The sequence below is a fragment of the Leopardus geoffroyi genome, chromosome A2, assembly GCF_018350155.1.
Source record: "Leopardus geoffroyi isolate Oge1 chromosome A2, O.geoffroyi_Oge1_pat1.0, whole genome shotgun sequence".
NCBI classification, from domain to species: Eukaryota; Metazoa; Chordata; class Mammalia; order Carnivora; family Felidae; genus Leopardus; species Leopardus geoffroyi.
The window spans coordinates 147871395-147887788 of NC_059331.1; the positions used below are offsets into that span (position 1 = coordinate 147871395).

Here is a 16394-nt window from a genome sequence, read left to right on the forward strand (position 1 = left end):
AGGCTCAGCAAACAGAGACCTGTGTCAAATCTCCACGGTAGAGAACACAGTCAGCCACTCACCCAGTTCACAGAACTGAATCTTTCCACGGACTCAGGGTACCTTGAATGAAGTGTGTATTCTTTTCCCAAGGCTGCTGTATCAAATGACCACAAACTGGGTGGCTTAAACATAAATGTATTCTCTCGTGGCTTTGGAGGCTAGAAATCCAAAACTGGCAGGGCCACACTCCCTTCTGAAGGACTCAGGAAGCATCTCCCTTTGCTTCTTTGTGGCAGTCTTTGGTATTCCTTGGCTTATTGTTATATCCCTCCAATTTATGGCCCCAGCATCACATGGCCTTCCTCCCTGTGTGTCTGGCCTTTTATAAGGACACTAGTCGTGGATTTAGGGCTCACCCGAATCTAGTATGACCTAATCCAGTATGATCTTAACTTGATTATATCTGCAGAGACCCTGTTTCCAAATCAAGTCACATTGGCTGACACCAAGTACTGGGGATTAGGGTTTGAACACATCTTTTGGGGAGCATGCTACTCAACCTCCTAATCTGCTCCTCCAGCCGACTTATTTCGCTGTAGAAACCAGGGTTCTTAGTTTCAAACACTGAAAATCAACTCTGTCTCGGGCGCCTGGGTGGCTCAGTTGGTTAAGCATCCGACTTCAGCTCAGGTCCTGATCTCATGGTTTGTGAGTTCGAGCCCTGTGTCAGGCTCTGTGCTGACAGCTCAGAGCCTGGAGGCTCCTTTGGATTCTGTGTCTATCTGCTTCCCTCCCTCCCCCCCCCAACCCCCCTCCCCCACTCGTGCTCTGTCTCTGTCTCAAAAACAAATAAGCATTAAAAAAAAATTTTTAAAGTCAACTCTGTCTGCATTAAACAGAAAGCGGAGCCCTGTGGGCATCTCAGCTGTGCAGCAGTTTTCCCTGGTCTCCTTTGCAAATTGGTTCTGTGGCCTAGCGCCCCCATCACCATCCTCACCATCCTCACCACCCACGATCACATGCCGAAGCCTGGGAGGGGTCGCTGCCAAGGTTTCCACCAGCCCACAAACGACAGCAAGGAAGCCACCCCCTATCGCGGCTTGCTCGCAGCCACCCACAACTATTACAGCCACCGCCTGGGTTCCACTTCCAGTAACAGCTCCTGCGGAAGTGCAGAATATCCTGGGGAAGCCATCCTTCACCACCCTGGTCCCCCGAGGCCTACCCAGGTCACTGGTGGGCAAGCTTCTTTGTCGGGAAGTCCGCTCTCCCATTCATGGCTACGGCGTTAGACTCCGCAGGCTTGGAACCTCCCCAGGCCTCCAACACCACAATCACCTGTGACTTGGCTCTGGAAGTCACGAGAAAGCAGCCTGGCGGCCAGCCTGGCAAAGCCGACACCCCGCCCCAGTCCTGAGTGGCCACCACCAGCCACCAGGCTTCAGGAGGCACTAGGCTCCCCGGGGTCCCTTTCCTCCCCTCCCCGTAGACTAGGCAGGCTGCAGCAGGCAGAAGCAGTGGGGTCTTTAACATCAAAACTGCAAACACCGGGGGCGCCTGGGTGGCTCAGTCGGTTAAGCGTCCGACTTCGGCCCGGGTCACGATCTCGCGGTCTGTGAGTTCGAGCCCCGCGTCGGGCTCTGGGCTGATGGCTCAGAGCCTGGAGCCTGCTTCCGATTCTGTGTCTCCCTCTCTCTCTCCCCTCCCCCGTTCACGCTCTGTCTCTCTCTGTCTCAAAAATAAATAAACGTTAAAAAAAAAAAAAGTTTTTTTTAAATAAATATAAAAAAAAAACCCTGCAAACACCAAAAAGGAAGCTGAGAGAACCCCACCCTCTACTATCCAAGCCACATGCAAGCCTTCCTGACACCCCCACGAAGGTGTGCCTCCCACCAAGTGGAAAATAAACTCCAAGCAGAAGGTTAAAACAAACAAAAAGATAATCCCTTAGCTAACAAAATCACTTAAGATGGCTAACGAACCAGGCTTAGGTCAGAAACCATACCTAGAACCTTTCTCCTGAACTTGTCTGAGAAGACATCATTTCTACCACCAAACATGGGTTAATTCAGTACACGCATCAATGACATCATTACATTGACATTTCTCTCTCTCTCCCTCTCCCTCCCTCCCTCTTTTTTTCTCTCTCTCCCTATTTTTCTTTCTTTTTTCTTTCTCCCTCTCTCTCCCTCCCTCCCTTCCTTCCTTCCTTTCTTGATTTCATTTCTGAAAGATCTAGGTCTTAGGGATGCTGTCAGGATGAATGCCGGGAGGCACCACAGGTATCCTGAGTCCCAACCATATTCCTCCAGCAGCATGTAGGAGTCATAGTAAGAGGAGAAAGTCTTGTTAATAATGCTCCACTCACTTTGCCTTAGAGTGAGTTCCTTGGTGAAGCCCTTTGCTCTGTGGAATATCATGATGGCGAATGGGGTCGCCAACAGAACATGGCAGGTGGGAAAATACATTCAGATCCAGAATGTGTCCTTTTCAGCCTCCCTGCGTCATGGCCACTTGTTCATGAGCCCACAGAGCAATCATGTAGGTGGATGGAGAAAGAAGCTAACTGAGGCATAACGAGTATCTCACTCATCTGATGATCACAAGTGAGATTTAAATCCTTGCACTCCAGATCTATCCCAAGAGGTCTATCCACACGCCTCTTCCATACACTTCCTTGCACTGATTCTCTATTCTTGTTCCTTCTAAGTCCTTATCTATCATTAGCTATTGCCTGTGAATCTGGTCAGATCCTCACCTCAGTATAGCTTGCCTTGAAAAAAACAAATAACATGGGAATGCAAACTGGTGCAGCCACTCTGGAAAACAGTGTGGAGGTTCCTCAAAAAATTAAAAATAGATCTACCCTATGACCCAGCAATAGCACTGCTAAGAATTTACCCAAGGGATACAGGAGTGCTGATGCATAGGGGCACTTGTACCCCAGTGTTTATAGCAGCACTTTCAACAATAGCCAAATTATGGAAAGAGCCTAAATGTCCATCAACTGATGAATGGATAAAGAAATTGTGGTTTATATACACAATGGAATACTACGTGGCAACGAGAAAGAATGAAATGTGGCCTTTTGTAGCAACGTGGACGGAACTGGAGAGTGTTATGCTAAGTGAAATAGGTCAGGCAGACAAAGACAGATACCGTATGTTTTCACTCTTATATGGATCCTGAGAAACTTAACAGAAGACCATGGGGGAGGTGAAGGGGAAATAAAGTTAGAGAGGGAGGGAGCCAAACTATAAGAGACTCTTAAAAACTGAGAATAAATTGAGGGCTGATGGGGGGTGGGAGGGAGGGGAGGGTGGGTGATGGGTATTGAGGAGGGCACCTGTTGGGAGGAACACTGGGTATTGTATGGAAACCAATTTGACAATAAATTTCATATTAAAAACAAAAAAACAAAAAAAAAAACTGACTATGAAATGTACTATTCAAAGTGCTACCCACTGGAAGAACTTTCTTTCCTTCCTTACTATGCTTCAGTGTCTCCCCTAAACAGGGCTATTATCCCACAGCAGTCCACTCTTGCCTGGCTCCAGCATATTACATACATAAACATAACTTGGCTTCATTCACACTCGTCAGACAACTGATCACAGGGAACTATACTCTTTGGGCCTTTTGGGGATGAGTTGAGGGAAAGGCTGGCAGTATGGCAGGAACAGACATGCTAGAGTGTGAGCCACATTGCAATTTACAATGCATTTAGGACCCGCTCAGATCTGGTACTGTATATATTCTGCAATTTGATCATGGAAAGGTGCAAAAAAAAAAAAAAAATAGGAGGAATGAAATAAAGATAAAAGCAGAAATTAATGAAATGGAAAACAAAAGACAATAGCAAATATCAACAGAGAAACAGATTTTTTAATATAGGAATTTAAGAAAATTTTATTACTCATTTTTTAAGCTTATTTATTTATTTTGGGTGAGAGAGAGCGCGAGTGGAGAAGCAGAGAGAGAGAGAGAGAGAGAGAGAGAGAGAGAGAATCCTAAGCAGGCTCCTTGCTGTTAATGCAAAACCCAACATGGGCCTCAATCTCAAAAACCATGAGATCATGACCTGAGTCAAAATCAAGAGTTGGACTCTTAACTGACTGAGCCACCCAGGAACCCCATTATTACTCACTTTTTTAAAAGTAATCTCTACACCCAACATGGGGCTTGAACTCATGATCCCGCGACCTAGAGTTGAACGCTCTACCAACCAAACCAGCCAGATGCCCCAAAACAAATTTTCTTTAAAAACTAAGGGATGCTTGGTTGGCTCAGTTGGTTAAGCATGTGACTCTTGATTTTGGCTCAGGTCATGTTCTCACGGTTGTGGAATCAAGCCCCGCACTGGGCGCCACGCTGAGCATGAATGGAGCCTGCTGGGGATTCTCTCTCTGCCCCTTTCCCTGTTCGCTTGCTCTCTCTCTCTCTCTCTCTCTCTCTCTCTCAAAAATTAAAATAAATATTTTTTTAAAACCTCTTAGATGAGGTTGACCAAAGGAAAACATAACCCAGAATGCATAAATACAAAATATGAGGTATAAAAATAACAGATACTTATAGTATAGGCTAGTATGAGTGCTGATAAATCTGAAGCAGATTAGATGGACAAATTTTTAAGAAAATAGAACTTACCAGAATGACTCAAGAAGAAATAGAAATAAGTTATCCTATATGCTTAAAGAAAGTGAATTAGTAGTTAACACTTTCTCATACAGAAAATCTAAGCCTGGATTCAAGGATCAAATAATTCCAGCCTTTTACATGAACTTCTCCACAGCATAGTCTGCCTGCCTTAATATGCGTGTCTGTTAAAAGAACTAGCTCAGGGGCGCCTGGGTGGCTCAGTCGGTTAAGCGTCCGACTTCGGCTCAGGTCATGATCTCGCGGTCCGTGGGTTCGAGCCCCGCGTCGAGCTCTGTGCTGACAGCTCAGAGCCTGGAGCCTGTTTCAGATTCTATGTCTCCCTCTTTCTCTGACCCTCCCCTGTTCATGCTCTCTCTCTCTCTGTCTCAAAAATAAATAAATGTTAAAAAAAAAAATTTTTTTAAAGAACTAGCTCATACACAGTTGTCAATCAACAAAACATGAAAAGTACAAACCAAAGAAAACGGCGGATAAATTTGGCTTTATCAAAATTAAGAATCTGTGTGCATCCAAAGAACCACAGGACTTTAGTTTTAAACCAACGAGAACAGAGCCCGAAAGAACATTGCTCCCATCCTTAGAACAAGAAAAAAGCTTAAGAAACAGAAAATTAATGACTTTTCTTGAATCACTGGAGAACTGAGGTCATGGGTCAACAAGTCTCTTGAAAAGTGGAGACACACAATTGCAGGAGAAATGGGACCCACGCATTTGTTTGCCTGGGACAGAGTTTGGTAAGATTAATGAATCGTGAAAGGCTGAGTATGGGCTAGTGTGAACATGTGAAGCCCCGGGAGCTGCAGACACGGTTCCCACCCCGTGGAGGCTTTCTCGTCCTGGTAACCCCACCAGGGCTTCATGAGGAGGACTGGGGAGAACCTTGAGAAGAAAGTTCCCCGGTGGGACTGGCTAGGGAAGAAAACAGTAGTCACTGCTGAAACTCCATGAAACCCACACCCCCTATGGGGGAAAAAAAAAAAAATCCCTACTTTTCGTGAGAGTCAACAAAACCCATAGCCTGAGGGCACGACATGAGTGGAAACTCACCAAAGCTGGGGATAGAAAATGAGAGCAATGAAACCCTGCCCAGATTCAGCTCTCCCATTTCTTCTAGGAATCAAAAGCTTAAACTACTGGAGAAAGGCAAAACATTATAGCCTAGAGGCACTGGTGGAAAGCCATTGCAGCTGGGAAAGGGAACAGGAAAACTAAAAAAAGCTCTTTAGCCCTAGGGAGGGCAAGGATACGTGAGAAGTCCAGAGTAACTTCTAGAAAAGAAGTAGAACGCCAAGGAAGGCCACACCCTCAAGCCCCAGGTTCCAGCACCTATGGAAGAATCCCGTTTAATCAAAACATCAGAGAATGACCTTCTCCCTGCCAGTAACCCAAAGTGCTAGCTGATGTGGGAAACAAAGGCAGAAGGAAATGGCAGATAAAATTAAAATTCCTTATAACCTGCAGCCCACTGGCAAATACTTGGGGCAGGCGGAGGAAAACGTGTCTTCTCAGGAACTACTTAACCCTACAGTCTTAATGCTAATGCTTTGCTAGAGGGAAAAACAACCTGAGCCAGACAACTGCTAGGCCTCCAGCTTCCTCTGAGTCTTCTTTAGCAATTAGAAAGTCTCCTTGGAAACTTCCAGGATTTTACCTCCCCCAACCCCCCGAGTATACCACCAGGGTCTCATGGCCCCTGGGCAGCTCTTCCTGCCCGCGGGTCCTGTCTTCCAGCTTTGATAAAATCACCTTCTTGCACCAAAGACATCTTCAAGAATTCTTTGTTGATCGTCAACTCCAGACCCCACACACTCCACTATCACCCCCAAAAACCCTCATCACTAACAACAGCAAGTGTGAAGTACAAGTGAGTGGAATACAGCTGGTGGAAACTGGGAAAGACGCTCTGCAGAGCAGCAGAAAGGGAAGATCCACAGCCAAACAGGGAGACACAGGGATTTGCAGCCCGTGGTGCGACAGTTTTTTGTTTTTGTTTTACGTTTATTTTTGAGAGACAGAAAGACAGAGCATAAGTGGGGGAGGGGCAGAGAGAGAGGGAGACACAGAATGCGAAGCAGGCTCCAGGCTCTGAGCGGTCAGCTAGAGCCAGATGCGGGGCTTGAACCCACGAACCGCAAGATCACGACCTGAGCTGAAGTCGGACGGAGGCTTAACTGACTCAGCCACCCAGGCGCCCCGCAACAGGTTTTAAACGAAGCCCAACTCTTGACTACATGAACACAAAACTCTCACACTGAAGACACAGCAGAGGAAAAAGCCAGGTGCTGGGCAACCAGCAAGCTACTGTCTCTGGAGATTTGCCCGTTCTGAACATCCCACATAAATGGAATCCTACAACGAATGGTCTGTCGTGACTGGCTATTTCCACTTCATGTAACGTTTTTTAGCTTCACCCCAGTCATAGCATGTGTCTGCTCTTTATTTCTTTTTATTGCTGAATAATACTCCAGTGTATGGATATACCACATTTTGTCTATCCTTTTGTCAGATAACGAACACGTGGGTTGTTTCAACTTTTGGCTATTTGAATAATGCAGCTATAAGCCTTCATGTACAAGTTTCCGTGTAGACATATGTTTTCATTTCTCTTGCATATATGAGGAGTGGAATTTCGGGATCATATGGTAACTCTAGATTTAGCGTTTTGAGGAACTGCCAAATTGTCTTCAAAAATGGCTGCACCATATTACACGCCCACAAGCAGTGTGTAAGGATTCAATTTCTCCACCTCCTCACCAGCAACTGTTACCACCTTTTTATTACAGCCATTTTACTCAGCATGAAGTGGTTTTAATTTGTATTTCCCTAATGACTAATCAAACCCGGCAATATATAAAAAAGATAATATATCATGATTAAGCGAGGTTCATCTCATGGCTAATTCAGTACTTGAAAAATCAATGCAATTCACCATATTAACAACAAAATGAAAAACCATATGATCATCTCAATATATGCAGAAAAATCATTTGACAAAATTCATCATTTATGATTAAAAAAAAACTTGGGCACTTGGCTGGCTCAGTCAGTGGAGCATGGGACTCTTGATCACGGGGTTGTGTCAGCCCCATGTGGGGTGTAGAGATTACTTAAAAATAATGCCTTGGAAAAAAAAAAAAAAAAACAGCGCTGAGCAAACTAGGAATAGGAGGGAATTCTCCTAACCTAATAAATGATATCTCTGAATTAAGCCAACAGCTAACATACCTAATGTGGAGAGACTGAATGTTTTGCTCTTAAATCTGGGAATAGGGCAAGGATGTCCTCTCTCCCCACTCCTATTTAACATTGTACAGGAAGTCCTAGCAGTTCAGTAAGAAGGGAAAAACATCTCCTAAATAACTTAAACTCAACAATAAAAAGATAACTCAATCTTTTTTTTAACGGGCAAAAGATCTACAAGGAAAAAATCACCAAAGAAGAGATACAGATGGCCAATAAGCATATGAAACGATCTTCAGTGTCGTTAGGCAAATGCAAATTAGAGCCACACTGCAATGCCATTACACATCTATTACATGGCTAAAAACAATCTGACAATATCAAGTTAAACAGGAACTCTCACACATTGCTAGCGGGAACGCAAACTTTGGAAAACAGTTTTGCAGTTTCTTTTAGGTTGGCATACAATTACCATGTGACCCAGCAGTTACATTCTTAGTATTTACTCAAAAGGACTGAAAACTCGTGGTGACACAGAAATCTAAATGCTAATGTTTACCACCGATTCATAATCATTGAAAACTGGAAACAACCAAGATATCTTTCAACAAATGAATGGATAAACAAACTGTCACACATCCATACAACGACTACTTAAGAATAAAAAAGGAACTATTGATTCACATTACATGGGTGAATCTGTCTGAGGTCATTTATATGATATTATGGAAAAGGCAAAACTGTAGGAATAGAAAACGGGTCAGTGTTTGAGGGAAGGGAGAACTGACTTAGTACAATGGAACCTTTTTTTTTTTTTTTTTTTTTTTTTAGATTTTATTTTTTAAGCAATCTCTGCACCCAACGGGGGAGCTCGAACTCACATGCTTTACCGACTGAGCCAACCAGGCACCCCGAAACTGCTTGCTCTATATAGTACTGGGGTGATGGATGTAAGACTGCATTTGCTGAAACCCATAGAATTGAATACCCAAAGAATTAACTTGGTGCAAATTTAGAAGAAGAAAAAAAAATCAAAAAATCCTAGGATGTATGGAGACTATGAAAATAAACTTAACGATGTTACAAATGTATAACATAACCTCCCTGGAGAGATGGGAGAAAACAGCTAACCAAAGTGAAAATAGTTCACTGACTGGGTACTGTAAAGCTAAAGACAAAAAGAATACACACAAACCGTGTACTCTAAGGGGTAAATTTGTTCCTCACAAGAGTACGGGTTGTTGGGGTACCTGGGTGGCTCAGTCGGTTAAGCATCCGACTCTTGATCTCAGCTCAGGTCTTGCTCTCAGGGTCATGAGTTCAAGCCCCACACTGGGCTCTGCACCGAGCATGGAGCCTACTTTAAAAAAAAAAGAAAAAGAAAAAGAAAGCAAGAGAGTGTGGGTTGTCAATTAAAAATCTACTTTGTATGTATACCAGAGTTGGTATATAAGTAAATAAATGATGAATAAATAACAGGAGCCAAGTTTCTCCACGTCAGAGAAGGAAGTTATAAGTAAGGCAGGTAGGGAAGAAGCTGTTTGGTTAGTGACAGATGTCAGTATGAATGCATGATTTAACACACACATACAAAGAAACGATCCAGATGTGTGCACACACAAGTGGTAAACAAATGAGTATTTCTTAGCTCTGTCCACTGAGAGGGTCTAGAAGCAGCCACACGCCAGCAGTATCAAGTATACACAAGGGCCCCTGGGTGGCTCAGGTGGTTATGTGTCTGACCTCGGCTCAGATCATGACCTCGCGGCTCGTGAGTTCGAGCCCCGTGTCAGGCTCTGTGCTGACAGCTCGGAGCCTGGAGCCTGCTTCAGATTCCCTGTCTCCCTCTCTCTCTGTTCCTCCCCACTCACGCTCTGTCTCCCTCTCTAAAACAAATAAAACAATAAAAAAAAGTAGTGGCCTTAAGTATACCCAACCATTCTCCAAAATCAGGAACCAGGGCTCCTTGGAGAAATGGCTTGATTCCAGTGCTGATGTAAGGAAAATGCAGGATGAGGCTGGGACGTGTCAGAAAGTAAGGAAGTGCTTTAAAAAAAAAAAAAAAAAAAAAAAAAAAAAGGCGGGCCAAGTCCAAAAGACCTAGGGAGCAATCTGAAGGAGCCCCCAGTGGCCATACCTGCAGCGATTTGAGCCCCACAGAGTCCTTGCACGTAAAGGAAAATGGGCAGAAGGAACAAAATCGTTTACAGGATTCCAACAATTTGTAGATACCCTTCCTGCCTCCAGAAGGAAGTATATTCCCCCACCCTCATCCCCATCAGAGGGTGTGCAGGTCCCAGGGGCTCTTTTTCTTTTCTTTTTTTTTTTTGTTTTAATTGAGAGAGACCGCGTGCTTGTGCAAACGGGGGAAGGGCAGAGGGAGCCAGAGGAACCCCAAGCAGGCTCCATGTACTGCGTGGAGCCAGAGGTGGGGCTGGATCCCACAACCCTGGGATCAGGACCTGACATGAAATCAAGAGTCCGAAGTTCAAGGGACTGAGCCACCCAGGCGCCCCTTAAGGGCTCTCTTCTAGCAGAGAATGGAAAGGGCAAACTAGTAACAACTTTAAGGTGGAGAACTCTGGGGGGCGCCTGGGCGGCCCAGTCAGTTAAGCATCTGACTTCGACTTAAGTCATGATCTGAGGGTTCCTGGATTTGAGCCCCACGTGGGGCTCAGTGCTGACAGGTCAGAACCTGGAGCCTGCTTCAGATTTGTGTCTCCCTCTCTCTCTGCTCCCCCCACCTCTCAAAAATAATTAAACATTCAAAAAATTATTAAAAAAAAAAAAAGTGGAGAAATCTGGTAGACACATCATCTTAACCAAACGATCAACGTTAACATCACCGATGGTAAGTAGTGACCGGTCATCTTGTCCCCTGGTAAGATGTCATGAGAAGGGTACTTCAGCTCTGCCCTCCTCTTTCTAAACATGCATAACCCCTCAGATGGTAACTACGCTTATCACTGTAAGCATTTCCTAATGTATATTTATTAGTTGTTGAATCACTACGTTGTTCACCTAGAACTAATACACGATTGTATTAGTATACTTCAATACTTGAATTTTTAAAAAAATTAATAAATAATATATATCCCCAGTCTAATCACGGGAAAAATTTAAGAACATCGGACACATCAAAATTGAAGGCCATTCTACAAATATCTGGCTAGTACTCTTAAAAACCAGCAAGATTATAAACAATAAGGAAAGACTGAAAAACTGTCACAGATTGGGAGAGACTACTCAGACATGGTGACTCAGACTCATTCATGGTGACATGAATGCAATATATTCTGGAACAAAAAAGACCATGAGTGGAAATAATGGTAAAACAGGAATAAAGTCTGTAGTTTAGTTGTGTTGTGCCAGTGGTAATTTCTCAGTTGTGATAAATGTACCACAATTATGTAGGACTATAATATTAGGCCAACGCTGAAGGAAAGGGATATAAAACTCTCCGTATCCTCTTTGCAACTTTTCGGCAAATCTAAAATTGCTTAAAAAGAAAAAAGTTAAAAAACAAAAAAGAAACCAAAAGGAAAATGAAAACGAATCAGAAAATGCTTGTAACATTGTCTCCCTCTCTCTGTGACCCTCCCCTGTTCATGCTGTCTCAAAAATAAACACTAAAAAATTTTATTTTTTTAATTAAAAAAAAAAAAAGACATCTTTTAGTTGTACCACTAGGCATTTATCCTAGGGAGCCATGTATGAATCAGGATGCATTTATAAGAATGACCCTAATGGGGGCGCCCAGGTGGCCCAGTCGGTTGGGTGTCCGACTCGACTTCGGCTCAGGTCATGGTCGAGCTCTTTGCTGACAGCACAGAACCTGCCTGGGATTCTCTCTCTCTCCCTCTCTCTCTGCCCCTCCCCTGCTTGCTCTCTCTCTCTCAAAATAAAAATTAAAAAATAAACTTAAAAAATGCCCCTAACAATGGGGCGCCTGGGTGGCTCAGTCGGTTGAGTGTCCGACTTCGGCTCAGGTCATGATCTCACACTCTATGAGTTCAAGCCCCGCGTTGGGCTCTGTGCTGACAGCTCGGAGCCTGGAGCCTGCTTCCTAGAGCCTGCTTCGGATTCTGTGTCTCCCTCTCTCTCTCTGCCCCTCCCCCGCTCATGCTCTGTCTCTCTCACTCTCAAAAATGAGTATATGTTAAAAAAAAAAAATTTAGGGGTGCCTGGGTGGCTCTGTCGGTTAAGCATCTGATCTCATGGTTTGTGAGTTCAAGTCCCACATCAGGTTCTGTGTTGACAGCGCTGAGCCTGCATTCGATTCTGCCTCCCTCTCTCTGCCTCTCCCCAGCTCATGTGCACGCGCGCTCTCTCTCTCTCAAATGAATAAACAAACACCAAAAAAAAGAAAGCTCCTTTTGTTTTGCTTCCTCTCTACTGTCTCTTTGGGTCCTTAAGATACAGAAGGGGATATAAGCGTGTGAATCCCAAGTGCCCCCCCCCCGCCCCCCGCAGACCTGACCTTCGTTAGAAGGTCGGACACTTCTGCCTTGGAAATGGAAAAAAGATGGGCACAGACCTAAGTGCGTTTGTAATTTTGGTGGCAGAAAGATTAAGTGTTCTCAATCAAGTCATGCTGTTACAGATGAAGTTCGTGGAAGGAAAAAGTACGCAACGCTCGTTTTGGAAAGGGGAAAAGACAGCCTACTAGAAAAGGGTTCTCCAACTTCAATGAGCATCAGAATCGCTTGGAGGACTTGTTAAAACCCTAAGTGCAGAACCCAGCCCCAGACTTTCTGATTCAGCAGGTCTGGGATAGAGCATGAGAATTCACATTTCTAACCAGTTCCGGGGATTCTGCCGCTGCTGGTCAGAGGTCTGCACCTTGAGAAATAAAGAACGAATGCCAAGTAGTAGTTGGTGCCAAACTGAGGCCTGGAATCACACATTTTAAATTAATCCCATCAGCCAGTGCGTGGCTTTGCCCCAGGAGTGTTCCAGTCCTTAGGTGTGGGCACGCAAAAAATGGAGGCGGGGTCCATCCGGGAACGGGGTTTGCTAGGTGAGCACAGGGACGGGAAAGGGTGCAAGGGACTTGATATTTGGGAGGTCGGGCTATGATGGTGCATGGCGAAGGACAGGAGGGTTCTCCTTATGGACAGATGGGGGGCCAGAGGCCACGAGGAGGGGGTGGGTCACTAGGACGGGCTGTCTAGGTTCGAGCATTATGTATAGGCACGGGTTCCAGTACGGGCGTACTTGAGCAAATGAACTGGACGGCAGAGGAAGAGCAATCAAAGAACGCAATGCTTAGATCTCAGAGGAGGTAGTTTGTGGCAGTGACAAGGTACAGGGTGTGAAACAGCAGAGATGGGAGACCGTCAAGAAAGTGGGAGGCCACGGTATCTCGCTGTTTATACGGGTGGCACTGAGGTCACCCAGAATTAAGAAGGGGAGGAAGAAATGAAGGTGCGGCGAGGGAGGGGTGCCGAAGAGGTCAGAGAGAAGAGCAAGCAGGAGAGGACAGTGAAGCAGGTCTTGAAAGAAATGAGCGGGGGAAGGGGGCCGCACGCCTGTCTGCACTGGGAGAGCGGGAGGCAAGGCTCGGCCTGTCTGCTCCCCTGGGGAGAGGAGAAGGCTGCTCCCAGCCTTCGGTGAGGGCCTGCTTCCTCCTGTTCCTGGCCACTGACAGACCTGGGGTGACTCTGGGCTATTAATAGCGAGAAAGGAAACTGGAAAGAATGCCCCAGGAAGAGGGCGTGTGGAAGGAGGGCAGGAAGGCAGTTAGATGGGAGGGAGGGCCAGGCCTGGACACCAGCGTCCACCCCCTCCTTCCTTTGTTACCCCCAGCTCATCACCCCCAACTACACTTTTATCTCCAGGGAAATAACACCAAAAAGCCAGGGGCAGGGGGGACGGGGGGGGGGGGGGGGGGGGGGGGGGCGGGCACGGTAAAATGGCAGAAACCAGGTGGGGTAAGCTGGCGTCTTCCCGGACTGGAGCGATAAAGGAAAGCACATAGACTGGGAATCCGGAGATCTGAGCTTTCACATCCCAGTTCTGCCTCTGATCCCCCACGAAGCACATCTGTGAAAGCGACAAGGTTTCTCAGGTCCCTGCAGATGTGGAGGCACAGGTAGGTCTGCTTTTGCTGTGACAAGAGAGCCGCGCTAACCAGCTGCTCCAGTGGCCTTGCCCTCTGGGCACCCCTTTCCAAGAACTGACCGACCTCAAAACTCATTTTCCAGCCTGTGCCACCTGTTTCCTGAGCCTCTCTCACCCCCCCCCCCCCCCCCGGAGCCAGATGCTGCCGCAGGGGCAGCCTGGCTGAAGTCTGAGCCCCTCCTAGCCTGCTAGAGCACACTCTTCTCAGACCCCAAACCCTGCTGCCCATGTTGCTCCGGGCTTATTGCTTCTGGGTGGTAGCTGGGAATTAGAGCGATGTGGGGCAGATGGGGAGCTTTGGGGAGCCCCAGACTCAGACGCCCGCTCTCTACACCACACTCACTCCCTTGCGCTCCTCTGGGCTCATCCATGTTATGTCCCCACCTCTGTGCTCCCACACACTCCTCATTCCATACAGGTCTTCACCAGTCCCCTGCCTCAGCCCTATCTGGTCATCCTTCCCTGCTATCTCCCACCTCCTACTCAGTTCAGCACTCACTGCCTCCACCAAGAGGCTCTTCTGGATTCTGCCCTCTGACCCAATATGGGTCCTGTCCTTGGAGGCTGGTCGCTACGATGTTCTCCTCACTTGCCCTATCCACATCCCTTACAAATGCTCGTCCCCATGGCTCTAAGAAAGCCAGTCCCCGTTCCCACCCCCCAAAGGTCCCAAGCAGGCATTGGTTGGGGCTGGGGAGGATGGGGGAGCCTGACCTGGGGGAACGGCATCAGCAAGGGGCTTGTGGGCAGTGGGCGGAGGACAGCGACTGGAAAAGGTCAGTCAGAGCCCTGGGCTGGGAGCCCAGGGAGGGGAAGAGGAAGGCTGACTCCCCTCACCTCTCCCAACCAGCTTCGACTTTCTCCTCAGGTGTGCACTGGGCTCTTTGGGTAAAGAGCCTTGGCTCTTTGGGTACTGGGTAAAGCCCAGACCCTCTTTGTGCCTTGGGACCTGTATCAGTTTTCTCTGGCTGCACACCAATCCCCACAAACTGAGCGGTTTAAAACAAGAGAAATGTAGGGGTGCCTGGGTCGCTCAGTTAAGTGTCCAACTTTCGACTCAGGTCATGATCTCGTGGTTCATGAGGTCCAGCCCTGCCCCGCGTCGGGCTCTGTGCTGACAGCTCAGAGCCTGGAGCCTGCTTCGGATTCTGTGTCTCCCTCTCTCTCTCTCTCTTGCCCCTCCCCTGCTCAAGCCCTCTCAGGCCCTCTCTTGCCCCTCCCCTGCTCAAGTCTCTCTCTCAAAAATAAACAAACATTAAATAAAAAAAAAACAAATGTATTCTGTCACGGTTCTGGAGGCCCTCTGGAGTTTCCAAGGGGGACCCTTCCCTGCCTCTCTAGCCTCTGGGGGGCACGGGCCAATCTCTGCCACCTGGTCACACTGCTGTCACCTCTTTTCCTGGTTTCTTTTATAAGGAAGCCCCTCATTGGATTTAGGGCCCATCTGGATAACCTCACGTCGAGATCCTTAGCTTATTAGTTACATCTGCAAAGACACTTTGTCCAAATAGGGTGATGATGACAGGTTTGAGGATTTAAAGTTGGTTTTTTGGGGGGTGGGGTGGGGGAGCAGGTAGCATGGTATTTTTTGCCACAGGTCCCTCTGGGGCTGTTCTCTGTACCCCCTCCAGACAGCCCCCTGCTTGGGCTGAGGGCCCCCAAAATGCACCTGGTCAACTTGCCTGGCACAAGGGGCGCTATGAACTGACCGGCTGTGTCCCCACCACCACCAAAGTCACTGGTTGAAGGCCTACCCCTCAATGTGATGGTATGACGGGGGCCTTTGGGAGGCGACTAAGGTTCAATGGGGTCATGAGGGTGGGGGCCCAGGGGGGAGTAATGTCCTTACACGAGGAAGGACACAGCTTCGCCCCTCTTTGGCAAGTGAGGACACAAACGGTGGCCATCTACAAGCCAGGAAAAGGGCCCCCCGACCACGCTGCCACCCCGGTCTTGGATTTCCCAACCTCAGAACTGTGAGAAACAAATGTCTGATGCTTAGGCCACCCAGTCTGTGGTGTCTTACTGTTGCAAACCGAGTTAAGACCAGAGGCTCGGATGGAGGTTAATAGACCAGAAACAGCAGGAAGAGCTGCCTCAACTGCCTAGGGAAGGCCAGGGCCGGCCGGCCCTCATCACCCCACTCAGGCTGAGTGGCCAGGCAGACGTGTGGCCACAGGTTCTGGTCCAGCCTCCCTGTCCCTCCCCGGGGCCCCCCACCCTGGCAGTTCTGCTGGCCCCACTATGAGCCTGCCTTCTTGGGGTCTCTGGACAGCAGGACAGCACCCCAGGGGGTTATCGGGCCTGGCTCCTCGGCATTGCCTCTCCCACAGGGGCGCAGAGCTGCCCCCTCAAGGGAGATAATTCCGGGCATTCTTCAAATCTAGAATTGTTCTGCCCTTATCAGCTTGCTTCAGCTGGCCTGCCCGACACTCGCTCCCAGGGTGGGG

The 16394-nt window shown here is 47.4% G+C and overlaps 1 protein-coding gene and 1 long non-coding RNA gene across 2 annotated transcripts in view; both read right to left on the reverse strand.

Annotated features, from left to right (window-relative positions):
• The window catches only part of PODXL (podocalyxin like), a 56141-nt gene that overhangs the window by 17979 nt on the left and 21768 nt on the right, over nucleotides 1–16394 (reverse strand). The window lies entirely within an intron of this gene.
• LOC123606883 lies at nucleotides 799–12866 on the reverse strand. Its single transcript, XR_006716540.1, has 3 exons — nucleotides 12856–12866; nucleotides 9017–9022; nucleotides 799–1230 (listed from the first exon to the last, which is right to left on the reverse strand). It is a non-coding gene; the product is annotated as an uncharacterized LOC123606883 (long non-coding RNA).